A 25,598-nucleotide genomic window follows, 5' to 3' on the forward strand; every position below is an offset into this window, starting at 1 on the left:
GAATTCGCCTGGCTCAGAGAAGCTGTCAGTCTGGTCCCATTCATACAGATCGCACGGAGGAGGTCCCCCAAAAAACGGCAAGATTGATCCACAGGTCGGAAAGGTAGACAGCAAGGTTTCGACAAACCTCAACTGTTTCAAACCAAATGTTTAGCCTCTGGGCATTGGGAAATTGAATATTACAAAATGCTTCCGCCCGGTTTTGAACCGGGGACCTTTCGCGTGTGAGGCAAACATGATAACCACTACACTACGGAACCCTAATGTGTGGAAACGTAAGGGTGTGACTGACTTTGGCGGGTGGACGTTTATTGCTCTCAGAACCTAATGAAATCAGAATGACTTAGTCCATTAATTAAGCAATAATGCTTGAGAAGCCGGGAAAATAAAATTTGTGGTGGCCGCCGGCTCTTGGAAGAGGCTTTGTGGTGGTTCAAAACTTCTTCCATTTAAGAGTGATGGAAGCCACTGTTGTTCTTGGGGTACCTTCAATGCTGCATAAATGACGAATCATTTGAATTAACCACAGGTGGATTCCAATCAAGTTGAAGAAACATCTAAGGATGATCAATGGAAACAGGATGGACCTGAGCTCAATTTCCAGCCTCATATCAAAGGGAGTCTGAAAACGTAAGTATATACGTTTTTTTTTTAAGATTTTTGTTCATTAATAAAAACTATGTTATCGCTTTGTCATTATGGGGTATTGTGTATAGTACCAATTAACACTAGCGGTAACATCAAGCAGCTGTAATGACAGAAAACAATCTACATTTTTGTTTGTTTACCTTGGATTATATTTGCCATTTATTTGGATATATCCATTATAATGACCCTGAGAAATGAATTGCCTGGCTCAGAGAGCTGTCAGTCTGGTCCATTCATACAGATCGCACGAGGAGGTCCCCCAAAAAACGGCAACATTGATCCACAGGTCGGAGAGGGTAGACAGCAAGGTTAGACAACCTCAACTGTTTTCAAACCAAATGTTAGCCTATGGGCATTGGGAATATTTGAATATAACAAAATGATTCCGCCCGGTTTCGAACCGGGGACCTTTCACGTGTGAGGCGAACGTGATAACCACTACACTACGGAAACCTAATGTGTGGAAACTAAGGGTGTGACTGACTTTCGCGTGTGAGGCGAACATGATAACCACTACACTACTGAGACTACAATACAAAAGAGGAAGTCGTGGAAAATATTAGGAATGTCCCACAAGTCTACCTCACATAATATCCAAATTGAGTACCACAGAAAGAGCCATAATACCCATTAAAACTAGCGGTCAAACAGGAAAATGCTTCCAATCGTTTTTCCACCATGCATGTTCCCCACGGGGATTTAAAAACACTTGAAATAAGGGCTGTGGCTCTTGTCGGCTTACCCTGGCATGGTAAACTATTTGAATCATTATGGACCTCAGACCACACGTAGCAGGAATGTATTCAGAGCGCCCAAGCTAGCCACCATGCAGAGTGCGTTACGCGACTAAAAAGGTATGTCTGAATAGCAAATATTGAGAAGTGCGAAGGAAAAGCATGAATTCCGAAATTGGGACCGAGTCCTAAGTGAATAGGCTTACTGTCCAATTTTTTTAAATATGTTTCCACCCGGTCTCGAACCGGGGACCTTTCGCGTGTTAAGCGAACGTGATAACCACTACACTACGGAAACCTAATGAGTGGAATTCAAAGGGTGTGGCTGACTTTGGCTGGGTGGGACATTTATCGCTCTCAGAACCTAATGAAATCAGAAATGACTTAGTCCATTAATTAAGCAATAAGGCTTGAGAAGCCAGGAATTATTGTGTGCCTCCGGCTCTTGGAAGAGTCTTGGTGGTTCAAAACTTCTTCCATATTATCCTGTTAAGGCTATGGCAGAATACTGCCCCCGTTGGAGAAATGCGTGCCCATAGTAAACTGACAAAAAATCTGTAAAAAATTGCTAATATATGCATATAATAAATATTATTGAATAGAAAACACTCTAAAGCTTCTAAAACCGTTCAAATTATGTCTCTATGTAAAGCAGAACTCACAGGGCATCCATTCTTCCAAACTCTTTCTGTCATCAGAAAAGTTGGCCCAACTTGACGTCATCGCCCCCACCCTTCCCAACCAGCTACAGATCTGGAAACAGTTTCTATCTCTTCAGCGCGATGTCCTCTTTCAATGGGGCGCGTCATTGTGAAGATTGCGCGCTCCCTCACCCTTTGGCGGGGCGAAACCCTCCGGTCACGCAATAATACGTGCGCGCATCTGCAAATTCTGTCTTTTGTTCCAAGATCCACCAAACGACGTAGGCTTCTCCTTTCGAGCTTATATCTTTTATATATGATTAAAACATGTTTTAGCTCGAATTTGAACTTAGTTTGACCAGTTTAGTCGACATATACTATGTAATTTTGAAGTTTCGATGCGCAACCCATAGATTTTTGAGTGCTTTTCAGCCGAAATTAGTCTCGTTTGATAACCCAAAGACACACATTTGAAAGGGAAACGCTGGTTTTGGTAAGTATGACTTCTTCCACGACTTCTGATCGAACAACGGCTAAGGTAAGGGAAGATTTATGTGGTTATTATGTGTTTCTGTGGACTCCGAAATAGCGAAGCCATATTGCTAATCTATGAGCGCCGTCTCATATTATTGACAAGTGAACGAATTCTGTAACGTTAAAATAAATGTAACACAGCTGTTTTATTAAGAAGAAGTGTATCTTTCTAAGTATATGTAGAACATGTATATTTAGTCAACGTTTATGATGTGTATTTCTGTTATCTGGCAGAGTTATCATAATTTCTCCGGGCATTGTTGTAGCATTTTTTGGCCATGACCTTCTATGTAAACCGTGATTTATGGATATAATTAGCATATTATTGAAAAAAAACATTAATGTACTGTATAACATGTCCTATTCCTGTCATCTGATGAAGATTTTCAAAAGGTTAGTGAATTATTTTTCTTTTAATCCTGCTTTTGTGATTGCATCTATTGTTCTACAAAATGGCTATGTAAATTAGCCTATCTTTGGTGGTGGTTTGACATAAATATGTGCTATGTTTTCGCCGTAAAACATTTTAGAAATCTGACTTGGTGGCTAGATGAACAAGGTGTTTATCTTTCATTTGAGCTATTGGACTTGTTAATGTGTGGAGGTTAAATATTTCTAAGAATATTTTTGCGTTCTGTGTGCCACTGTTACAGTTGAGCAGTGGGGGAGGGTACCCCTAGCGGGACGTGTGGGGCCATGTAAGAGTGATGGAAACCACTGTGTTCTTGGGTACCTTCAATGCTGCAGAAATGACCAATCATTTGAATTTACCACAGGTGGACTCCAATCAAGTTGAAGAAACGTCTAAGGATGTGTAGAGAAATGCTATTTCTTATGTAGGTGACCAAACTATTGTTAAGGGGGGGCTACAACTCAGAGTTGAGCCTGTGGGGTCCCCTACAGGATAGCTCCCGCATTACACTAATGGCCAACAACCAGCGCACACACACATAATCTCCTTGTATCTTAACATTGTGTGCCCGAAGAGGATTCTACGATGACGGACAGACAACTGAGCCAATGGCGGAAGACTACAGACTACACCCCAGCTGAACCAATCCAAAGATCCGATCTTCCAGAATCAACCTACTTTCTTTTCTATATATTAGTGGTGTACTGATTGTAACGGTCTCTTCTTCGTCTACGTTTCCGTACGAACCAGCGGGAGAGCCGTAATTACGCTGTTCTAGATATCTTCACTCTGAATAAACTGTAGCTTGTCATACAATTTACCACCTTTTCTGAATCGATTCTTGACCGACTCGCCCGTCTACATATCCAATTTCTAACAGATGATCAATGGAAACAGGATGGACCTGAGCTCAATTTCCAGCCTCATAGCAAAGGGTCTGAAAACGTATGTAAATAAGTTTTTTTTTAAATATTTTTTTCATTAATAAAGACTATATGTTATCGCTTTGTCATTATGGGGTATTGTGTATAGTACCCATTAACAACTAGCGGTCACAGCAAGCAGCTGTAATGACAGAAAATTATCTAGGTAGACTGCAAGGTTTAGACAAAACTCAACTGTTTCAAACCAAATGCTAGCCTCTGGGCATTGGGAAATATTGAATATTACAAAAAATTTCCGCACGGTTTCGAACAGGGGACCTTTCCCGTGTGAGGCGAATGTGATAACCACTACACTACGGAAACCTAATGTGTGGAAAACTTAGGGTGTGACTGACTTTCGCGTGTGAGGCGAACGTGATAACCACTACAGTACTGAAACTACAATACAAAAAGAGGAAGTCGTGGAAAATATTAGGAATGACCACAAGTCTACCTCACATAATATCCCAAATTGAGTACCACAGAAAGAGCCATAATACCCATTAAAAACTAGCGGTCAAACAGGAAAATGGTTCCAATCGTTTTTCCACCATTCATATTCCCCACGGGGGATTTTAAAAACACTTGAAATAAGGGCTGTGTTTCTTGTCGGCTTACCCTGGCATGGTAAACTATTTGAATCATTATGGACCTCAGACCACACGTAGCAGGAATGTATTCAGAGCGCCCAAGCTAGCCACACATGCAGAGTGTGTTACGCGACTAAAAAAGGTATGTCTGAATAGCAAATATTGAGAAGTGCGAAGGAAAAGCATGAATTCTGAAATTGGGACCGAGTCCTAAGTGAATAGGCTTACTGTCCAATTTTTTAAAATAAGTTTCCGCCCGGTCTCGAACCGGGGACCTTTCGCGTGTTAAGCGAACGTGATAACCACTACACTACAGAAACCTAATGAGTGGAATTCAAAGGGTGTGACTGACTTTGGCTGGGGTGGAACATTTATCACTCTCAGAACGTGATGAAATCAGAAATTACTTAGTCCATTAATTAAGCAATAAGGCTTGAGAAGCCGGGAATTATTGTGTGCCGCAGGCTCTTGGAAGAGGCTTGGTGGTTCAAAACTTCTTCCATTTAAGAGTGATGGAAGCCACTGTGTTCTTGGGTACCTTCAATGCTGCAGAAATGACCAATCATTTGAATTTACCACAGGTGGACTCCAATCAAGTTAAAGAAATATCTAAGGATGATCAATGGAAACAGGATGGACCTGAGCTCCATTTCCAGCCTCATAGCAAAGGGTCTGAAAACGTATGTAAATACGTTTTTTTTTAAATATTTTTTTATTTAATAAAACCATATGTTATCGCTTTGTCATTATGGGGTATTGTGTATAGTACCCATTAAAACTAGCGGTCACATCAAGCAGCTGTAATGACAGAAAACAATCTACATTTTAGTTTGTTTTACCTTGGATTATATTGCCATTTATTTGGATATATCCATTACAATGACCCTGATAAATGAATTTGCCTGGCTCAGAGAAGCTGTCAGTCTGGTCACATTCATACAGATCGCACGGAGGAGGTCCCCCAAAACACGGCAACATTGATCCACAGGTCGGAGAGGTAGACAGCAAGGTTTAGACAAACCTCAACTGTTTCAAACCAACTGTTAGCCTCTGGGCATTGGGAAATATTGAATATTACAAAATGCTACCGCCCGGTTTCGAACCGGGGACCTTTCGCGTGTGAGGCGAATGTGATAACCACTACACTACGGAAACCTAATGTGTGGAAAACTAAGGGTGTGACTGACTTTCGCGTGTGAGGCGAACGTGATAACCACTACACTACTGAAACTACAATACAAAAAGAGGAAGTCGTGGAAAATATTAGGAATGCCCACAAGTCTACCTCACATAATATCCCAAATTCAGTACCACAGAAAGAGCCATAATACCCATTAAAAACTAGCGGTCAAACAGGAAAATGGTTCCAATCGTTTTTCCACCATTCATATTCCCCACGGGGGATTTTAAAAACACTTGAAATAAGGGCTGTGTTTCTTGTCGGCTTACCCTGGCATGGTAAACTATTTGAATCATTATGGACCTCAGACCACACGTAGCAGGAATGTATTCAGAGCGCCCAAGCTAGCCACACATGCAGAGTGCGTTACGCGACTAAAAAAGGTATGTCTGAATAGCAAATATTGAGAAGTGCGAAGGAAAAGCATGAATTCCGAAATTGGGACCGAGTCCTAAGTGAATAGGCTTACTGTCCAATTTTTTAAAAATATGTTTCCGCCCGGTCTCGAACCGGGGACCTTTCACGTGTTAAGCGAACGTGATAACCACTACACTACAGAAACCTCTCAGAACCTAATGAAATCAGAAATGACTTAGTCCATTAATTAAGCAATAAAGCTTGAGAAGCCGGGAATTATTGTGTGCCGCCGGCTATTGGAAGAGGCTTGGTGGTTCAAAACTTCTTCCATTTAAGAGTGATGGAAGCCACTGTGTTCTTGGGTACCTTCAATGCTGCAGAAATGACCAATCATTTGAATTTACCACAGGTGGACTCCAATCAAGTTAAAGAAATATCTAAGGATGATCAATGGAAACAGGATGGACCTGAGCTCAATTTCCAGCCTCATAGCAAAGGGTCTGAAAACGTATGTAAATAAGTTTTTTTTAATATATTTTTTTCATTAATAAAAACTATATGTTATCGCTTTGTCATTATGGGGTATTGTTTATAGTACCCATTAAAAACTAGCGGTCACATCAAGCAGCTGTAATGACAGAAAATAATCTAGGTAGACTGCAAGGTTTAGACAAAACTCAACTGTTTCAAACCAAATGCTAGCCTCTGGGCATTGGGAAATATTGAATATTACAAAATGTTTCCGCACGGTTTCGAACCGGGGACCTTTCGCGTGTGAGGCGAATGTGATAACCACTACACTACGGAAACCTAATGTGTGGAAATCTAAGGGTGTGACTGACTTTCGCGTGTGAGGCGAACGTGATAACCACTACACTACTGAAACTACAATACAAAAAGAGGAAGCCGTGGAAAATATTAGGAATGCCCACAAGTCTACCTCACATAATATCCCAAATTGAGTACCACAGAAAGAGCCATAATACCCATTAAAAACTAGCGGTCAAACAGGAAAATGGTTCCAATCGTTTTTCCACCATTCATATTCCCCACGGGGGATTTTAAAAACACTTGAAATAAGGGCTGTGTTTCTTGTCGGCTTACCCTGGCATGGTAAACTATTTGAATCATTATGGACCTCAGACCACACGTAGCAGGAATGTATTCAGAGCGCCCAAGCTAGCCACACATGCAGAGTGTGTTACGCGACTAAAAAAGGTATGTCTGAATAGCAAATATTGAGAAGTGCGAAGGAAAAGCATGAATTCCGAAATTGGGACCGAGTCCTAAGTGAATAGGCTTACTGCCCAATTTTTTTAAATAAGTTTCCGCCCGGTCTCGAAACGGGGAACTTTCGCGTGTTAAGCGAACGTGATAACCACTACACTACAGAAACCTAATGAGTGGAATTCAAAGGGTGTGACTGACTTTGGCTGGGTGGGACATTTATCACTCTCAGAACGTGATGAAATCAGAAATTACTTAGTCCATTAATTAAGCAATAAGGCTTGAGAAGCCGGGAATTATTGTGTGCCGCAGGCTCTTGGAAGAGGCTTGGTGGTTCAAAACTTCTTCCATTTAAGAGTGATGGAAGCCACTGTGTTCTTGGGTACCTTCAATGCTGCAGAAATGACCAATCATTTGAATTTACCACAGGTGGACTCCAATCAAGTTAAAGAAATATCTAAGGATGATCAATGGAAACAGGATGGACCTGAGCTCCATTTCCAGCCTCATAGCAAAGGGTCTGAAAACGTATGTAAATACGTTTTTTTTTAAATATTTTTTTATTTAATAAAACCATATGTTATCGCTTTGTCATTATGGGGTATTGTGTATAGTACCCATTAAAAACTAGCGGTCACATCAAGCAGCTGTAATGACAGAAAACAATCTACATTTTAGTTTGTTTTACCTTGGATTATATTGCCATTTATTTGGATATATCCATTACAATGACCCTGATAAATGAATTTGCCTGGCTCAGAGAAGCTGTCAGTCTGGTCACATTCATACAGATCGCACGGAGGAGGTCCCCCAAAACACGGCAACATTGATCCACAGGTCGGAGAGGTAGACAGCAAGGTTTAGACAAACCTCAACTGTTTCAAACCAAATGTTAGCCTCTGGGCATTGGGAAATATTGAATATTACAAAATGCTACCGCCCGGTTTCGAACCGGGGACCTTTCGCGTGTGAGGCGAACGTGATAACCACTACACTACGGAAACCTAATGAGTGGAATTCAAAGGGTGTGGCTGACTTTGGCTGGGTGGGACGTTTATCGCTCTCAGAACCTAATGGAATCAGATATTACTTAGTCCATTAATTAAGCAATAAGGCTTGAGAAGCCGGGAATTATTGTGTGCCGCCGGCTCTTGGAAGAGGCTTGGTGGTTCAAAACTTCTTCCATTTAAGAGTGATGGAAGCCACTGTGTTCTTGGGTACCTTCAATGCTGCAGAAATGACCAATCATTTGAATTTACCACAGGTGGACTCCAATCAAGTTGAAGAAACATCTAAGGATGATCAATGGAAACAGGATGAACCTGAGCTCAATTTCCAGCCTCATAGCAAAGGGTCTGAAAACGTATGTATATACGTTTTTTTTTAAATATTTTTTTCATTAATAAAAACTATATGTTATCGCTTTGTCATTATGGGGTATTCTGTATAGTACCCATTAAAAACTAGCGGTCACATCAAGCAGCTGTAATGACAGAAAATAATCTAGGTAGACTGCAAGGTTTAGACAAAACTCAACTGTTTCAAACCAAATGCTAGCCTCTGGGCATTGGGAAATATTGAATATTACAAAATGTTTCCGCACGGTTTCAAACCGGGGACCATTCGCGTGTGAGGCGAATGTGATAACCACTACACTACGGAAACCTAATGTGTGGAAAACTAAGGGTGTGACTGACTTTCGCGTGTGAGGCGAACGTGATAACCACTACACTACTGAAACTACAATACAAAAAGAGGAAGTCGTGGAAAATATTAGGAATGCCCACAAGTCTACCTCACATAATATCACAAATTGAGTACCACAGAAAGAGCCATAATACCCATTAAAAACTAGCGGTCAAACAGGAAAATGGTTCCAATCGTTTTTCCACCATTCATATTCCCCACGGGGGATTTTAAAAACACTTGAAATAAGGGCTGTGTTTCTTGTCAGCTTACCCTGGCATGGTAAACTATTTGAATCATTATGGACCTCAGACCACACGTAGCAGGAATGTATTCAGAGCGCCCAAGCTAGCCACACATGCAGAGTGTGTTACGCGACTAAAAAAGGTATGTCTGAATAGCAAATATTGAGAAGTGCGAAGGAAAAGCATGAATTCCGAAATTGGGACCGAGTCCTAAGTGAATAGGCTTACTGTCCAATTTTTTAAAATATGTTTCCGCCCGGGCTCAAACCGGGGACCTTTCGCGTGTTAAGCAAACGTGATAACCACTACACTACGGAAACCTAATGAGTGGAATTCAAAGGGTGTGACTGACTTTGGCTGGGTGGGACATTTATCGCTCTCAGAACCTAATGAAATCAGAAATTACTTAGTCCATTAATTAAGCAATAAGGCTTGAGAAGACGGGAATTATTGTGTGCCGCCGGCTCTTGGAAGAGGCTTGGTGGTTCAAAACTTCTTCCATTTAAGAGTGATGGAAGCCACTCTGTTCTTGGGTACCTTCAATGCTGCAGAAATGACCAATCATTTGAATTTACCACAGGTGGACTCCAATCAAGTTAAAGAAATATCTAAGGATGATCAATGGAAACAGGATGGACCTGAGCTCAATTTCCAGCCTCATAGCAAAGGGTCTGAAAACGTATGTAAATACGTTTTTTTTTAATATTTTTTTCATTAATAAAAACTATATGTTATCGCTTTGTCATTATGGGGTATTGTTTATAGTACCCATTAAAAACTAGCGGTCACATCAAGCAGCTGTAATGACAGAAAATAATCTAGGTAGACTGCAAGGTTTAGACAAAACTCAACTGTTTCAAACCAAATGCTAGCCTCTGGGCATTGGGAAATATTGAATATTACAAAATGTTTCCGCACGGTTTCGAACCGGGGACCTTTCGCGTGTGAGGCGAATGTGATAACCACTACACTACGGAAACCTAATGTGTGGAAAACTAAGGGTGTGACTGACTTTCGCGTGTGAGGCGAACGTGATAACCACTACACTACTGAAACTACAATACAAAAAGAGGAAGTCGTGGAAAATATTAGGAATGCCCACAAGTCTACCTCACATAATATCCCAAATTGAGTACCACAGAAAGAGCCATAATACCCATTAAAAACTAGCGGTCAAACAGGAAAATGGTTCCAATCGTTTTTCCACCATTCATATTCCCCACGGGGGATTTTAAAAACACTTGAAATAAGGGCTGTGTTTCTTGTCAGCTTACCCTGGCATGGTAAACTATTTGAATCATTATGGACCTCAGACCACACGTAGCAGGAATGTATTCAGAGCGCCCAAGCTAGCCACACATGCAGAGTGCGTTACGCGACTAACAAAGGTATGTCTGAATAGCAAATATTGAGAAGTGCGAAGGAAAAGCATGAATTCTGAAATTGGGACCGAGTCCTAAGTGAATAGGCTTACTGTCCAATTTTTTTGAATATGTTTCCGCCCGGTCTCGAACCGGGGACCTTTCACGTATTAAGCGAACGTGAAAACCACTACACTACAGAAACCTAATGTGTGGAATTCAAAGGGTGTGACTGACTTTGGCTGGGTGGGACATTTATCGCTCTCAGAACCTAATGAAATCAGAAATGACTTAGTCCATTAATTAAGCAATAAGCTTGAGAAGCCGGGAATTATTGTGTGCCGCCGGCTCTTGGAAGAGGCTTGGTGGTTCAAAACTTCTTCCATTTAAGAGTGATGGAAGCCACTGTGTTCTTGGGTACCTTCAATGCTGCAGAAATGACCAATCATTTGAATTTACCACAGGTGGACTCCAATCAAGTTAAAGAAATATCTAAGGATGATCAATGGAAACAGGATGGACCTGAGCTCAATTTCCAGCCTCATAGCAAAGGGTCTGAAAACGTATGTAAATAAGTTTTTTTTTAAATATTTTTTTCATTAATAAAGACTATATGTTATCGCTTTGTCATTATGGGGTATTGTGTATAGTACCCATTAACAACTAGCGGTCACAGCAAGCAGCTGTAATGACAGAAAATATCTAGGTAGACTGCAAGGTTTAGACAAAACTCAACTGTTTCAAACCAAATGCTAGCCTCTGGGCATTGGGAAATATTGAATATTACAAAAATTTCCGCACGGTTTCGAACAGGGGACCTTTCCGTGTGAGGCGAATGTGATAACCACTACACTACGGAAACCTAATGTGTGGAAAACTTAGGGTGTGACTGACTTTCGCGTGTGAGGCGAACGTGATAACCACTACAGTACTGAAACTACAATACAAAAAGAGGAAGTCGTGGAAAATATTAGGAATGACCACAAGTCTACCTCACATAATATCCCAAATTGAGTACCACAGAAAGAGCCATAATACCCATTAAAAACTAGCGGTCAAACAGGAAAATGGTTCCAATCGTTTTTCCACCATTCATATTCCCCACGGGGGATTTTAAAAACACTTGAAATAAGGGCTGTGTTTCTTGTCGGCTTACCCTGGCATGGTAAACTATTTGAATCATTATGGACCTCAGACCACACGTAGCAGGAATGTATTCAGAGCGCCCAAGCTAGCCACACATGCAGAGTGTGTTACGCGACTAAAAAAGGTATGTCTGAATAGCAAATATTGAGAAGTGCGAAGGAAAAGCATGAATTCTGAAATTGGGACCGAGTCCTAAGTGAATAGGCTTACTGTCCAATTTTTTAAATAAGTTTCCGCCCGGTCTCGAACCGGGGACCTTTCGCGTGTTAAGCGAACGTGATAACCACTACACTACAGAAACCTAATGAGTGGAATTCAAAGGGTGTGACTGACTTTGGCTGGGTGGGACATTTATCGCTCTCAGAACCTAATGAAATCAGAAATTACTTAGTCCATTAATTAAGCAATAAGGCTTGAGAAGCCGGGAATTATTGTGTGCCGCCGGCTCTTGGAAGAGGCTTGGTGGTTCAAAACTTCTTCCATTTAAGAGTGATGGAAGCCACTGTGTTCTTGGGTACCTTCAATGCTGCAGAAATGACCAATCATTTGAATTTACCACAGGTGGACTCCAATCAAGTTAAAGAAATATCTAAGGATGATCAATGGAAACAGGATGGACCTGAGCTCAATTTCCAGCCTCATAGCAAAGGGTCTGAAAACGTATGTAAATAAGTTTTTTTTAAATATTTTTTCATTAATAAAAACTATATGTTATCGCTTTGTCATTATGGGGTATTGTGTATAGTACCCATTAAAAACTAGCGGTCACATCAAGCAGCTGTAATGACAGAAAATAATCTAGGTAGACTGCAAGGTTTAGACAAAACTCAACTGTTTCAAACCAAATGCTAGCCTCTGGGCATTGGGAAATATTGAATATTACAAAATGTTTCCGCACGGTTTCGAACCGGGGACCTTTCGCGTGTGAGGCGAATGTGATAACCACTACACTACGGAAACCTAATGTGTGGAAAACTAAGGGTGTGACTGACTTTCGCGTGTGAGGCGAACGTGATAACCACTACACTACTGAAACTACAATACAAAAAGAGGAAGTCGTGGAAAATATTAGGAATGCCCACAAGTCTACCTCACATAATATCCCAAATTGAGTACCACAGAAAGAGCCATAATACCCATTAAAAACTAGCGGTCAAACAGGAAAATGGTTCAATCGTTTTTCCACCATTCATATTCCCCACGGGGGATTTTAAAAACACTTGAAATAAGGGCTGTGTTTCTTGTCAGCTTACCCTGGCATGGTAAACTATTTGAATCATTATGGACCTCAGACCACACGTAGCAGGAATGTATTCAGAGCGCCCAAGCTAGCCACACATGCAGAGTGCGTTACGCGACTAAAAAAGGTATGTCTGAATAGCAAATATTGAGAAGTGCGAAGGAAAAGCATGAATTCCGAAATTGGGACCGAGTCCTAAGTGAATAGGCTTACTGTCCAATTTTTTAAAATATGTTTCCGCCCGGTCTCGAACCGGGGACCTTTCGCGTGTTAAGCGAACGTGATAACCACTACACTACAGAAACCTAATGAGTGGAATTCAAAGGGTGTGACTGACTTTGGCTGGGTGGGACATTTATCGCTCTCAGAACCTAATGAAATCAGAAATTACTTAGTCCATTAATTAAGCAATAAGGCTTGAGAAGCCGGGAATTATTGTGTGCCGCCGGCTCTTGGAAGAGGCTTGGTGGTTCAAAACTTCTTCCATTTAAGAGTGATGGAAGCCACTGTGTTCTTGGGTACCTTCAATGCTGCAGAAATGACCAATCATTTGAATTTACCACAGGTGGACTCCAATCAAGTTAAAGAAATATCTAAGGATGATCAATGGAAACAGGATGGACCTGAGCTCAATTTCCAGCCTCATAGCAAAGGGTCTGAAAACGTATGTAAATAAGTTTTTTTTAATATATTTTTTTCATTAATAAAAACTATATGTTATCGCTTTGTCATTATGGGGTATTGTTTATAGTACCCATTAAAAACTAGCGGTCACATCAAGCAGCTGTAATGACAGAAAATAATCTAGGTAGACTGCAAGGTTTAGACAAAACTCAACTGTTTCAAACCAAATGCTAGCCTCTGGGCATTGGGAAATATTGAATATTACAAAATGTTTCCGCACGGTTTCGAACCGGGGACCTTTCGCGTGTGAGGCGAATGTGATAACCACTACACTACGGAAACCTAATGTGTGGAAATCTAAGGGTGTGACTGACTTTCGCGTGTGAGGCGAACGTGATAACCACTACACTACTGAAACTACAATACAAAAAGAGGAAGTCGTGGAAAATATTAGGAATGCCCACAAGTCTACCTCACATAATATCCCAAATTGAGTACCACAGAAAGAGCCATAATACCCATTAAAAACTAGCGGTCAAACAGGAAAATGGTTCCAATCGTTTTTCCACCATTCATATTCCCCACGGGGGATTTTAAAAACACTTGAAATAAGGGCTGTGTTTCTTGTCGGCTTACCCTGGCATGGTAAACTATTTGAATCATTATGGACCTCAGACCACACGTAGCAGGAATGTATTCAGAGCGCCCAAGCTAGCCACACATGCAGAGTGCGTTACGCGACTAAAAAAGGTATGTCTGAATAGCAAATATTGAGAAGTGCGAAGGAAAAGCATGAATTCCGAAATTGGGACCGAGTCCTAAGTGAATAGGCTTACTGTCCAATTTTTAAAATATGTTTCCGCCCGGTCTCGAACCGGGGACCTTTCGCGTGTTAAGCAAACGTGATAACCACTACACTACGGAAACCTAATGAGTGGAATTCAAAGGGTGTGACTGACTTTGGCTGGGTGGGACATTTATCGCTCTCAGAACCTAATGAAATCAGAAATTACTTAGTCCATTAATTAAGCAATAAGGCTTGAGAAGCCGGGAATTATTGTGTGCCGCCGGCTCTTGGAAGAGGCTTGGTGGTTCAAAACTTCTTCCATTTAAGAGTGATGGAAGCCACTGTGTTCTTGGGTACCTTCAATGCTGCAGAAATGACCAATCATTTGAATTTACCACAGGTGGACTCCAATCAAGTTAAAGAAATATCTAAGGATGATCAATGGAAACAGGATGGACCTGAGCTCAATTTCCAGCCTCATAGCAAAGGGTCTGAAAACGTATGTAAATAAGTTTTTTTTTAAATATTTTTTTCATTAATAAAAACTATATGTTATCGCTTTGTCATTATGGGGTATTGTGTATAGTACCCATTAAAAACTAGCGGTCACATCAAGCAGCTGTAATGACAGAAAATAATCTAGGTAGACTGCAAGGTTTAGACAAAACTCAACTGTTTCAAACCAAATGCTAGCCTCTGGGCATTGGGAAATATTGAATATTACAAAATGTTTCCGCACGGTTTCGAACCGGGGACCTTTCGCGTGTGAGGCGAATGTGATAACCACTACACTACGGAAACCTAATGTGTGGAAAACTAAGGGTGTGACTGACTTTCGCGTGTGAGGCGAACGTGATAACCACTACACTACTGAAACTACAATACAAAAAGAGGAAGTCGTGGAAAATATTAGGAATGCCCACAAGTCTACCTCACATAATATCCCAAATTGAGTACCACAGAAAGAGCCATAATACCCATTAAAAACTAGCGGTCAAACAGGAAAATGGTTCCAATCGTTTTTCCACCATTCATATTCCCCACGGGGGATTTTAAAAACACTTGAAATAAGGGCTGTGTTTCTTGTCAGCTTACCCTGGCATGGTAAACTATTTGAATCATTATGGACCTCAGACCACACGTAGCAGGAATGTATTCAGAGCGCCCAAGCTAGCCACACATGCAGAGTGCGTTACGCGACTAAAAAAGGTATGTCTGAATAGCAAATATTGAGAAGTGCGAAGGAAAAGCATGAATTCCGAAATTGGGACCGAGTCCTAAGTGAATAGGCTTACTGTCCAATTTTTTAAATATGTTTCCGCCCGGTCTCGAACCGGGGACCTTTCGCGTGTTAAGCGAACGTGATAACCACTACACTACAGAAACCTAATGAGTGGAATTCAAAGGGTGTGACTGACTTTGGCTGGGTGGGACATTTATCGCTCTCAGAACCTAATGAAATCAGAAATTACTTAGTCCATTAATTAAGCAATAAGGCTTGAGAAGCCGGGAATTATTGTGTGCCGCCGGCTCTTGGAAGAGGCTTGGTGGTTCAAAACTTCTTCCATTTAAGAGTGATGGAAGCCACTGTGTTCTTGGGTACCTTCAATGCTGCAGAAATGACCAATCATTTGAATTTACCACAGGTGGACTCCAATCAAGTTAAAGAAATATCTAAGGATGATCAATGGAAACAGGATGGACCTGAGCTCAATTTCCAGCCTCATAGCAAAGGGTCTGAAAACGTATGTAAATATTTTTTTTTTAAATATTTTTTCATTAATAAAAACTATATGTTATCGCTTTGTCATTATGGGGTATTGTGTATAGTACCCATTAAAAACTAGCGGTCACATCAAGCAGCTGTAATGACAGAAAACAATCTACATTTTAGTTTGTTTTACCTTGGATTATATTGCCATTTATTTGGATATATCCATTACAATGACCCTGATAAATGAATTTGCCTGGCTCAGAGAAGCTGTCAGTCTGGTCACATTCATACAGATCGCACGGAGGAGGTCCCCCAAAAAACGGCAACATTGATCCACAGGTCGGAGAGGTAGACAGCAAGGTTTAGACAAACCTCAACTGCTTCAAACCAAATGTTAGCCTCTGGGCATTGGGAAATATTGAATATTACAAAATGTTTCCACCCGGTTTCGAACCGGGGACCTTTCACATGTGAGGTGAACGTGATAACCACTACACTACAGAAACCTAATGTGTGGAAAACTAAGGGTGTGACTGACTTTCGCGTGTGAGGCGAACGTGATAACCACTACACTACTGAAACTACAATACAAAAAGAGGAAGTCGTGGAAAATATTAGGAATGCCCACAAGTCTACCTCACATAATATCCCAAATTGAGTACCACAGAAAGAGCCATAATACCCATTAAAAACTAGCGGTCAAACAGGAAAATGGTTCCAATCGTTTTTCCACCATTCATATTCCCCACGGGGGATTTTAAAAACACTTGAAATAAGGGCTGTGTTTCTTGTCAGCTTACCCTGGCATGGTAAACTATTTGAATCATTATGGACCTCAGACCACACGTAGCAGGAATGTATTCAGAGCGCCCAAGCTAGCCACACATGCAGAGTGCGTTACGCGACTAAAAAAGGTATGTCTGAATAGCAAATATTGAGAAGTGCGAAGGAAAAGCATGAATTCCGAAATTGGGACCGAGTCCTAAGTGAATAGGCTTACTGTCCAATTTTTTAAATATGTTTCCGCCCGGTCTCGAACCGGGGACCTTTCACGTGTTAAGCGAACGTGATAACCACTACACTACAGAAACCTAATGAGTGGAATTCAAAGGGTGTGACTGACTTTGGCTGGGTGGGACATTTATCGCTCTCAGAACCTAATGAAATCAGAAATTACTTAGTCCATTAATTAAGCAATAAGGCTTGAGAAGCCGGGAATTATTGTGTGCCGCCGGCTCTTGGAAGAGGCTTGGTGGTTCAAAACTTCTTCCATTTAAGAGTGATGGAAGCCACTGTGTTCTTGGGTACCTTCAATGCTGCAGAAATGACCAATCATTTGAATTTACCACAGGTGGACTCCAATCAAGTTAAAGAAATATCTAAGGATGATCAATGGAAACAGGATGGACCTGAGCTCAATTTCCAGCCTCATAGCAAAGGGTCTGAAAACGTATGTAAATACGTTTTTTTTTAAATATTTTTTTCATTAATAAAAACTATATGTTATCGCTTTGTCATTATGGGGTATTGTGTATAGTACCCATTAAAAACTAGCGGTCACATCAAGCAGCTGTAATGACAGAAAATAATCTAGGTAGACTGCAAGGTTTAGACAAAACTCAACTGTTTCAAACCAAATGCTAGCCTCTGGGCATTGGGAAATATTGAATATTACAAAATGTTTCCGCACGGTTTCGAACCGGGGACCTTTCGCGTGTGAGGCGAATGTGATAACCACTACACTACGGAAACCTAATGTGTGGAAAACTAAGGGTGTGACTGACTTTCGCGTGTGAGGCGAACGTGATAACCACTACACTACTGAAACTACAATACAAAAAGAGGAAGTCGTGGAAAATATTAGGAATGCCCACAAGTCTACCTCACATAATATCCCAAATTGAGTACCACAGAAAGAGCCATAATACCCATTAAAAACTAGCGGTCAAACAGGAAAATGGTTCCAATCGTTTTTCCACCATTCATATTCCCCACGGGGGATTTTAAAAACACTTGAAATAAGGGCTGTGTTTCTTGTCAGCTTACCCTGGCATGGTAAACTATTTGAATCATTATGGACCTCAGACCACACGTAGCAGGAATGTATTCAGAGCGCCCAAGCTAGCCACACATGCAGAGTGCGTTACGCGACTAAAAAAGGTATGTCTGAATAGCAAATATTGAGAAGTGCGAAGGAAAAGCATGAATTCCGAAATTGGGACCGAGTCCTAAGTGAATAGGCTTACTGTCCAATTTTTTAAATATGTTTCCGCCCGGTCTCGAACCGGGGACCTTTCGCGTGTTAAGCGAACGTGATAACCACTACACTACAGAAACCTAATGAGTGGAATTCAAAGGGTGTGACTGACTTTGGCTGGGTGGGACATTTATCGCTCTCAGAACCTAATGAAATCAGAAATTACTTAGTCCATTAATTAAGCAATAAGGCTTGAGAAGCCGGGAATTATTGTGTGCCGCCGGCTCTTGGAAGAGGCTTGGTGGTTCAAAACTTCTTCCATTTAAGAGTGATGGAAGCCACTGTGTTCTTGGGTACCTTCAATGCTGCAGAAATGACCAATCATTTGAATTTACCACAGGTGGACTCCAATCAAGTTAAAGAAATATCTAAGGATGATCAATGGAAACAGGATGGACCTGAGCTCAATTTCCAGCCTCATAGCAAAGGGTCTGAAAACGTATGTAAATAAGTTTTTTTTTAAATATTTTTTTCATTAATAAAAACTATATGTTATCGCTTTGTCATTATGGGGTATTGTGTATAGTACCCATTAAAAACTAGCGGTCACATCAAGCAGCTGTAATGACAGAAAATAATCTAGGTAGACTGCAAGGTTTAGACAAAACTCAACTGTTTCAAACCAAATGCTAGCCTCTGGGCATTGGGAAATATTGAATATTACAAAATGTTTCCGCACGGTTTCGAACCGGGGACCTTTCGCGTGTGAGGCGAATGTGATAACCACTACACTACGGAAACCTAATGTGTGGAAAACTAAGGGTGTGACTGACTTTCGCGTGTGAGGCGAACGTGATAACCACTACACTACTGAAACTACAATACAAAAAGAGGAAGTCGTGGAAAATATTAGGAATGCCCACAAGTCTACCTCACATAATATCCCAAATTGAGTACCACAGAAAGAGCCATAATACCCATTAAAAACTAGCGGTCAAACAGGAAAATGGTTCCAATCGTTTTTCCACCATTCATATTCCCCACGGGGGATTTTAAAAACACTTGAAATAAGGGCTGTGTTTCTTGTCAGCTTACCCTGGCATGGTAAACTATTTGAATCATTATGGACCTCAGACCACACGTAGCAGGAATGTATTCAGAGCGCCCAAGCTAGCCACACATGCAGAGTGCGTTACGCGACTAAAAAAGGTATGTCTGAATAGCAAATATTGAGAAGTGCGAAGGAAAAGCATGAATTCCGAAATTGGGACCGAGTCCTAAGTGAATAGGCTTACTGTCCAATTTTTTTAAATATGTTTCCGCCCGGTCTCGAACCGGGGACCTTTCGCGTGTTAAGCGAACGTGATAACCACTACACTACAGAAACCTAATGAGTGGAATTCAAAGGGTGTGACTGACTTTGGCTGGGTGGGACATTTATCGCTCTCAGAACCTAATGAAATCAGAAATTACTTAGTCCATTAATTAAGCAATAAGGCTTGAGAAGCCGGGAATTATTGTGTGCCGCCGGCTCTTGGAAGAGGCTTGGTGGTTCAAAACTTCTTCCATTTAAGAGTGATGGAAGCCACTGTGTTCTTGGGTACCTTCAATGCTGCAGAAATGACCAATCATTTGAATTTACCACAGGTGGACTCCAATCAAGTTAAAGAAATATCTAAGGATGATCAATGGAAACAGGATGGACCTGAGCTCAATTTCCAGCCTCATAGCAAAGGGTCTGAAAACGTATGTAAATAAGTTTTTTTTTAAATATTTTTTTCATTAATAAAAACTATATGTTATCGCTTTGTCATTATGGGGTATTGTGTATAGTACCCATTAAAAACTAGCGGTCACATCAAGCAGCTGTAATGACAGAAAATAATCTAGGTAGACTGCAAGGTTTAGACAAAACTCAACTGTTTCAAACCAAATGCTAGCCTCTGGGCATTGGGAAATATTGAATATTACAAAATGTTTCCGCACGGTTTCGAACCGGGGACCTTTCGCGTGTGAGGCGAATGTGATAACCACTACACTACGGAAACCTAATGTGTGGAAAACTAAGGGTGTGACTGACTTTCGCGTGTGAGGCGAACGTGATAACCACTACACTACTGAAACTACAATACAAAAAGAGGAAGTCGTGGAAAATATTAGGAATGCCCACAAGTCTACCTCACATAATATCCCAAATTGAGTACCACAGAAAGAGCCATAATACCCATTAAAAACTAGCGGTCAAACAGGAAAATGGTTCCAATCGTTTTTCCACCATTCATATTCCCCACGGGGGATTTTAAAAACACTTGAAATAAGGGCTGTGTTTCTTGTCAGCTTACCCTGGCATGGTAAACTATTTGAATCATTATGGACCTCAGACCACACGTAGCAGGAATGTATTCAGAGCGCCCAAGCTAGCCACACATGCAGAGTGCGTTACGCGACTAAAAAAGGTATGTCTGAATAGCAAATATTGAGAAGTGCGAAGGAAAAGCATGAATTCCGAAATTGGGACCGAGTCCTAAGTGAATAGGCTTACTGTCCAATTTTTTAAATATGTTTCCGCCCGGTCTCGAACCGGGGACCTTTCGCGTGTTAAGCGAACGTGATAACCACTACACTACAGAAACCTAATGAGTGGAATTCAAAGGGTGTGACTGACTTTGGCTGGGTGGGACATTTATCGCTCTCAGAACCTAATGAAATCAGAAATTACTTAGTCCATTAATTAAGCAATAAGGCTTGAGAAGCCGGGAATTATTGTGTGCCGCCGGCTCTTGGAAGAGGCTTGGTGGTTCAAAACTTCTTCCATTTAAGAGTGATGGAAGCCACTGTGTTCTTGGGTACCTTCAATGCTGCAGAAATGACCAATCATTTGAATTTACCACAGGTGGACTCCAATCAAGTTAAAGAAATATCTAAGGATGATCAATGGAAACAGGATGGACCTGAGCTCAATTTCCAGCCTCATAGCAAAGGGTCTGAAAACGTATGTAAATACGTTTTTTTTAAATATTTTTTTCATTAATAAAAACTATATGTTATCGCTTTGTCATTATGGGGTATTGTGTATAGTACCCATTAAAAACTAGCGGTCACATCAAGCAGCTGTAATGACAGAAAATAATCTAGGTAGACTGCAAGGTTTAGACAAAACTCAACTGTTTCAAACCAAATGCTAGCCTCTGGGCATTGGGAAATATTGAATATTACAAAATGTTTCCGCACGGTTTCGAACCGGGGACCTTTCGCGTGTGAGGCGAATGTGATAACCACTACACTACGGAAACCTAATGTGTGGAAAACTAAGGGTGTGACTGACTTTCGCGTGTGAGGCGAACGTGATAACCACTACACTACTGAAACTACAATACAAAAAGAGGAAGTCGTGGAAAATATTAGGAATGCCCACAAGTCTACCTCACATAATATCCCAAATTGAGTACCACAGAAAGAGCCATAATACCCATTAAAAACTAGCGGTCAAACAGGAAAATGGTTCCAATCGTTTTTCCACCATTCATATTCCCCACGGGGGATTTTAAAAACACTTGAAATAAGGGCTGTGTTTCTTGTCAGCTTACCCTGGCATGGTAAACTATTTGAATCATTATGGACCTCAGACCACACGTAGCAGGAATGTATTCAGAGCGCCCAAGCTAGCCACACATGCAGAGTGCGTTACGCGACTAAAAAAGGTATGTCTGAATAGCAAATATTGAGAAGTGCGAAGGAAAAGCATGAATTCCGAAATTGGGACCGAGTCCTAAGTGAATAGGCTTACTGTCCAATTTTTTTAAATATGTTTCCGCCCGGTCTCGAACCGGGGACCTTTCGCGTGTTAAGCGAACGTGATAACCACTACACTACAGAAACCTAATGAGTGGAATTCAAAGGGTGTGACTGACTTTGGCTGGGTGGGACATTTATCGCTCTCAGAACCTAATGAAATCAGAAATTACTTAGTCCATTAATTAAGCAATAAGGCTTGAGAAGCCGGGAATTATTGTGTGCCGCCGGCTCTTGGAAGAGGCTTGGTGGTTCAAAACTTCTTCCATTTAAGAGTGATGGAAGCCACTGTGTTCTTGGGTACCTTCAATGCTGCAGAAATGACCAATCATTTGAATTTACCACAGGTGGACTCCAATCAAGTTAAAGAAATATCTAAGGATGATCAATGGAAACAGGATGGACCTGAGCTCAATTTCCAGCCTCATAGCAAAGGGTCTGAAAACGTATGTAAATACGTTTTTTTTTAAATATTTTTTTCATTAATAAAAACTATATGTTATCGCTTTGTCATTATGGGGTATTGTGTATAGTACCCATTAAAAACTAGCGGTCACATCAAGCAGCTGTAATGACAGAAAATAATCTAGGTAGACTGCAAGGTTTAGACAAAACTCAACTGTTTCAAACCAAATGCTAGCCTCTGGGCATTGGGAAATATTGAATATTACAAAATGTTTCCGCACGGTTTCGAACCGGGGACCTTTCGCGTGTGAGGCGAATGTGATAACCACTACACTACGGAAACCTAATGTGTGGAAAACTAAGGGTGTGACTGACTTTCGCGTGTGAGGCGAACGTGATAACCACTACACTACTGAAACTACAATACAAAAAGAGGAAGTCGTGGAAAATATTAGGAATGCCCACAAGTCTACCTCACATAATATCCCAAATTGAGTACCACAGAAAGAGCCATAATACCCATTAAAAACTAGCGGTCAAACAGGAAAATGGTTCCAATCGTTTTTCCACCATTCATATTCCCCACGGGGGATTTTAAAAACACTTGAAATAAGGGCTGTGTTTCTTGTCAGCTTACCCTGGCATGGTAAACTATTTGAATCATTATGGACCTCAGACCACACGTAGCAGGAATGTATTCAGAGCGCCCAAGCTAGCCACACATGCAGAGTGCGTTACGCGACTAAAAAAGGTATGTCTGAATAGCAAATATTGAGAAGTGCGAAGGAAAAGCATGAATTCCGAAATTGGGACCGAGTCCTAAGTGAATAGGCTTACTGTCCAATTTTTTTAAATATGTTTCCGCCCGGTCTCGAACCGGGGACCTTTCGCGTGTTAAGCGAACGTGATAACCACTACACTACAGAAACCTAATGAGTGGAATTCAAAGGGTGTGACTGACTTTGGCTGGGTGGGACATTTATCGCTCTCAGAACGTAATGAAATCAGAAATTACTTAGTCCATTAATTAAGCAATAAGGCTTGAGAAGCCGGGAATTATTGTGTGCCGCCGGCTCTTGGAAGAGGCTTGGTGGTTCAAAACTTCTTCCATTTAAGAGTGATGGAAGCCACTGTGTTCTTGGGTACCTTCAATGCTGCAGAAATGACCAATCATTTGAATTTACCACAGGTGGACTCCAATCAAGTTAAAGAAATATCTAAGGATGATCAATGGAAACAGGATGGACCTGAGCTCAATTTCCAGCCTCATAGCAAAAGGGTCTGAAAACGTATGTAAATACGTTTTTTTTTAAATATTTTTTTCATTAATAAAAACTATATGTTATCGCTTTGTCATTATGGGGTATTGTGTATAGTACCCATTAACAACTAGCGGTCACATCAAGCAAGCTGTAATGACAGAAAATAATCTAGGTAGACTGCAAGGTTTAGACAAAACTCAACTGTTTCAAACCAAATGCTAGCCTCTGGGCATTGGGAAATATTGAATATTACAAAATGTTTCCGCACGGTTTCGAACCGGGGACCTTTCGCGTGTGAGGCGAACTGTGATAACCACTACACTACGGAAACCTAATGTGTGGAAAACTAAAGGGTGTGACGGACTTTCGCGTGTGAGGCGAACGTGATAACCACTACACTACTGAAACTACAAATACAAAAAGAGGAAGTCGTGGAAAATATTAGGAATGCCCACAAGTCTACCTCACATAATATCCCAAATTGAGTACCACAGAAAGAGCCATAATAACCCATTAAAAACTAGCGGTCAACAGGAAAATGGTTCAATCGTTTTCCAGCCATTCATATTCCCCACGGGGGATTTTAAAAACACTTGAAATAAGGGCTGTTTCTTGTCAGCTTACCCTGGCATGGTAAACTATTGAATCATTATGGACCTCAGACCACACGTAGCAGGAATGTATTCAGAGCGCCCAAGTTAGCCACACATGCAGAGGTGCGTTACTCGACTAAAAAGGTATGTCTGAATAGCAAATATTTTGGAAGTGCGAAGGAAAAGCATGAATTCTGAAATTGGGACCGAGTCCTAAGTGAATAGGCTTACTGTCCAATTTTTTTAAATATGTTTCGCACCCGTTCTCGAACCGTGGACCTTTCGTGTGTTAAGCGAACGTGATAACCACTACCTACAGGAAACCTAATAGGTGGAAATTCAAAGGGTGTGACTGACTGTGGCTGGGTGGGACATTTATCGCTCTCAGAACATAATGAAATCAAATTACTTAGTCCATTAATTAAGCAATAAGGCTTGAGAAGCCGGGAATTATTGGTGTCGACCCCGGCTCTTGGAAGAGGCTTGGTGGGTCAAAACATTCTTCCAGTTTAAGAGTGGGGGGGGGGGATGGAAGCCACTGTAGGTCTTGGGTACCTTCAATGCTGCAGAAATGCCAATCATTTGAATTATACCAACAGGTGGACTCCAATCAGTTAAAGAAAGAATCTAAGGATGATCAATGGAAAACAGGGGAATGACCTGAACTTCAATTTCCAGCCTCATAGGCAAAGGGTCTGAAAACCGATTGTTATATACAGTTTTTAAAAAAAAATAGTTTTTTCATTAATAAAAAACGATATGTTTATCGCTTTGTCATTATGGGGTATTGTGTATAGTACCCATTAAAAAACAGCGGTCACATCAAGCAGCTGTAATGACAGAAAATAATCTAGGTAGACTGCAAGGTTTAGACAAAACTCAACTGTTTCAAACCAAATGCTAGCCTTGGGCATTGGGAAATATTGAATATTACAAAATGTTTCCGCACGGTTTCGAACCCGGGGACCTTTCGCGTGTGAGGCGAACGTGATAACCATACACTACGGAAACCTAATGTGTGGAAAACTAAGGTTGTGAAGACTTTCGCGTGTGTGAGGCGAACGTGATAACCACTACACTACTGAAACTACAATACAAAAAGAGGAAGTCGTGGAAAAATATTAGGAATGCCACAAGTCTACCTCACATAATATCCCAAATTGAGTACACAGAAAGAGCCATAATACCCATAAAAAAACTAGCGGTTCAAACAGGAAAATGGTTCCAATCGTTTTTCCACCATCATATTCCCCACGGGGGATTTTAAAAACACTTAAATAAGGGCTGTGTTTTGTCAGCT

General features: G+C 41.0%; 28 non-coding genes across 28 annotated transcripts; all 28 read right to left on the bottom strand.

The window, feature by feature from the left end:
* Nucleotides 1–1,028: 1,028 nt before the first annotated feature.
* On the bottom strand, nt 1,029–1,101 carry trnav-cac (transfer RNA valine (anticodon CAC)). The gene has a single exon. It is a non-coding gene; the product is annotated as a tRNA-Val (tRNA).
* A 506-nt stretch (nt 1,102–1,607) lies between these two features.
* On the bottom strand, nt 1,608–1,680 carry trnav-aac (transfer RNA valine (anticodon AAC)). The gene has a single exon. It is a non-coding gene; the product is annotated as a tRNA-Val (tRNA).
* Nucleotides 1,681–4,729: 3,049 nt separating this feature from the next.
* trnav-aac (transfer RNA valine (anticodon AAC)) lies at nt 4,730–4,802 on the bottom strand. Its single transcript has one exon. It is a non-coding gene; the product is annotated as a tRNA-Val (tRNA).
* A 762-nt stretch (nt 4,803–5,564) lies between these two features.
* Nucleotides 5,565–5,637, bottom strand: trnav-cac (transfer RNA valine (anticodon CAC)). Its single transcript has one exon. It is a non-coding gene; the product is annotated as a tRNA-Val (tRNA).
* A 514-nt stretch (nt 5,638–6,151) lies between these two features.
* trnav-aac (transfer RNA valine (anticodon AAC)) lies at nt 6,152–6,224 on the bottom strand. Its single transcript has one exon. It is a non-coding gene; the product is annotated as a tRNA-Val (tRNA).
* A 532-nt stretch (nt 6,225–6,756) lies between these two features.
* trnav-cac (transfer RNA valine (anticodon CAC)) lies at nt 6,757–6,829 on the bottom strand. The gene has a single exon. It is a non-coding gene; the product is annotated as a tRNA-Val (tRNA).
* Nucleotides 6,830–8,177: 1,348 nt separating this feature from the next.
* trnav-cac (transfer RNA valine (anticodon CAC)) lies at nt 8,178–8,250 on the bottom strand. Its single transcript has one exon. It is a non-coding gene; the product is annotated as a tRNA-Val (tRNA).
* A 1,174-nt stretch (nt 8,251–9,424) lies between these two features.
* trnav-aac (transfer RNA valine (anticodon AAC)) lies at nt 9,425–9,497 on the bottom strand. Its single transcript has one exon. It is a non-coding gene; the product is annotated as a tRNA-Val (tRNA).
* A 587-nt stretch (nt 9,498–10,084) lies between these two features.
* Nucleotides 10,085–10,157, bottom strand: trnav-cac (transfer RNA valine (anticodon CAC)). Its single transcript has one exon. It is a non-coding gene; the product is annotated as a tRNA-Val (tRNA).
* A 513-nt stretch (nt 10,158–10,670) lies between these two features.
* trnai-aau (transfer RNA isoleucine (anticodon AAU)) lies at nt 10,671–10,743 on the bottom strand. The gene has a single exon. It is a non-coding gene; the product is annotated as a tRNA-Ile (tRNA).
* Nucleotides 10,744–11,912: 1,169 nt separating this feature from the next.
* Nucleotides 11,913–11,985, bottom strand: trnav-aac (transfer RNA valine (anticodon AAC)). The gene has a single exon. It is a non-coding gene; the product is annotated as a tRNA-Val (tRNA).
* Nucleotides 11,986–12,571: 586 nt separating this feature from the next.
* On the bottom strand, nt 12,572–12,644 carry trnav-cac (transfer RNA valine (anticodon CAC)). Its single transcript has one exon. It is a non-coding gene; the product is annotated as a tRNA-Val (tRNA).
* A 512-nt stretch (nt 12,645–13,156) lies between these two features.
* Nucleotides 13,157–13,229, bottom strand: trnav-aac (transfer RNA valine (anticodon AAC)). The gene has a single exon. It is a non-coding gene; the product is annotated as a tRNA-Val (tRNA).
* Nucleotides 13,230–13,817: 588 nt separating this feature from the next.
* On the bottom strand, nt 13,818–13,890 carry trnav-cac (transfer RNA valine (anticodon CAC)). Its single transcript has one exon. It is a non-coding gene; the product is annotated as a tRNA-Val (tRNA).
* A 512-nt stretch (nt 13,891–14,402) lies between these two features.
* trnav-aac (transfer RNA valine (anticodon AAC)) lies at nt 14,403–14,475 on the bottom strand. The gene has a single exon. It is a non-coding gene; the product is annotated as a tRNA-Val (tRNA).
* Nucleotides 14,476–15,063: 588 nt separating this feature from the next.
* trnav-cac (transfer RNA valine (anticodon CAC)) lies at nt 15,064–15,136 on the bottom strand. Its single transcript has one exon. It is a non-coding gene; the product is annotated as a tRNA-Val (tRNA).
* A 512-nt stretch (nt 15,137–15,648) lies between these two features.
* Nucleotides 15,649–15,721, bottom strand: trnav-aac (transfer RNA valine (anticodon AAC)). Its single transcript has one exon. It is a non-coding gene; the product is annotated as a tRNA-Val (tRNA).
* Nucleotides 15,722–17,067: 1,346 nt separating this feature from the next.
* Nucleotides 17,068–17,140, bottom strand: trnav-aac (transfer RNA valine (anticodon AAC)). The gene has a single exon. It is a non-coding gene; the product is annotated as a tRNA-Val (tRNA).
* A 588-nt stretch (nt 17,141–17,728) lies between these two features.
* Nucleotides 17,729–17,801, bottom strand: trnav-cac (transfer RNA valine (anticodon CAC)). Its single transcript has one exon. It is a non-coding gene; the product is annotated as a tRNA-Val (tRNA).
* A 512-nt stretch (nt 17,802–18,313) lies between these two features.
* Nucleotides 18,314–18,386, bottom strand: trnav-aac (transfer RNA valine (anticodon AAC)). Its single transcript has one exon. It is a non-coding gene; the product is annotated as a tRNA-Val (tRNA).
* Nucleotides 18,387–18,974: 588 nt separating this feature from the next.
* On the bottom strand, nt 18,975–19,047 carry trnav-cac (transfer RNA valine (anticodon CAC)). Its single transcript has one exon. It is a non-coding gene; the product is annotated as a tRNA-Val (tRNA).
* Nucleotides 19,048–19,560: 513 nt separating this feature from the next.
* Nucleotides 19,561–19,633, bottom strand: trnav-aac (transfer RNA valine (anticodon AAC)). The gene has a single exon. It is a non-coding gene; the product is annotated as a tRNA-Val (tRNA).
* Nucleotides 19,634–20,221: 588 nt separating this feature from the next.
* trnav-cac (transfer RNA valine (anticodon CAC)) lies at nt 20,222–20,294 on the bottom strand. The gene has a single exon. It is a non-coding gene; the product is annotated as a tRNA-Val (tRNA).
* Nucleotides 20,295–20,806: 512 nt separating this feature from the next.
* On the bottom strand, nt 20,807–20,879 carry trnav-aac (transfer RNA valine (anticodon AAC)). Its single transcript has one exon. It is a non-coding gene; the product is annotated as a tRNA-Val (tRNA).
* A 587-nt stretch (nt 20,880–21,466) lies between these two features.
* On the bottom strand, nt 21,467–21,539 carry trnav-cac (transfer RNA valine (anticodon CAC)). The gene has a single exon. It is a non-coding gene; the product is annotated as a tRNA-Val (tRNA).
* Nucleotides 21,540–22,052: 513 nt separating this feature from the next.
* Nucleotides 22,053–22,125, bottom strand: trnav-aac (transfer RNA valine (anticodon AAC)). Its single transcript has one exon. It is a non-coding gene; the product is annotated as a tRNA-Val (tRNA).
* Nucleotides 22,126–22,713: 588 nt separating this feature from the next.
* trnav-cac (transfer RNA valine (anticodon CAC)) lies at nt 22,714–22,786 on the bottom strand. Its single transcript has one exon. It is a non-coding gene; the product is annotated as a tRNA-Val (tRNA).
* A 513-nt stretch (nt 22,787–23,299) lies between these two features.
* On the bottom strand, nt 23,300–23,372 carry trnav-aac (transfer RNA valine (anticodon AAC)). Its single transcript has one exon. It is a non-coding gene; the product is annotated as a tRNA-Val (tRNA).
* Nucleotides 23,373–25,598: the final 2,226 nt, after the last annotated feature.

Source organism: Oncorhynchus kisutch, unplaced genomic scaffold (genome assembly GCF_002021735.2).
Source record: "Oncorhynchus kisutch isolate 150728-3 unplaced genomic scaffold, Okis_V2 scaffold2703, whole genome shotgun sequence".
NCBI classification, from domain to species: domain Eukaryota; kingdom Metazoa; phylum Chordata; class Actinopteri; order Salmoniformes; family Salmonidae; genus Oncorhynchus; species Oncorhynchus kisutch.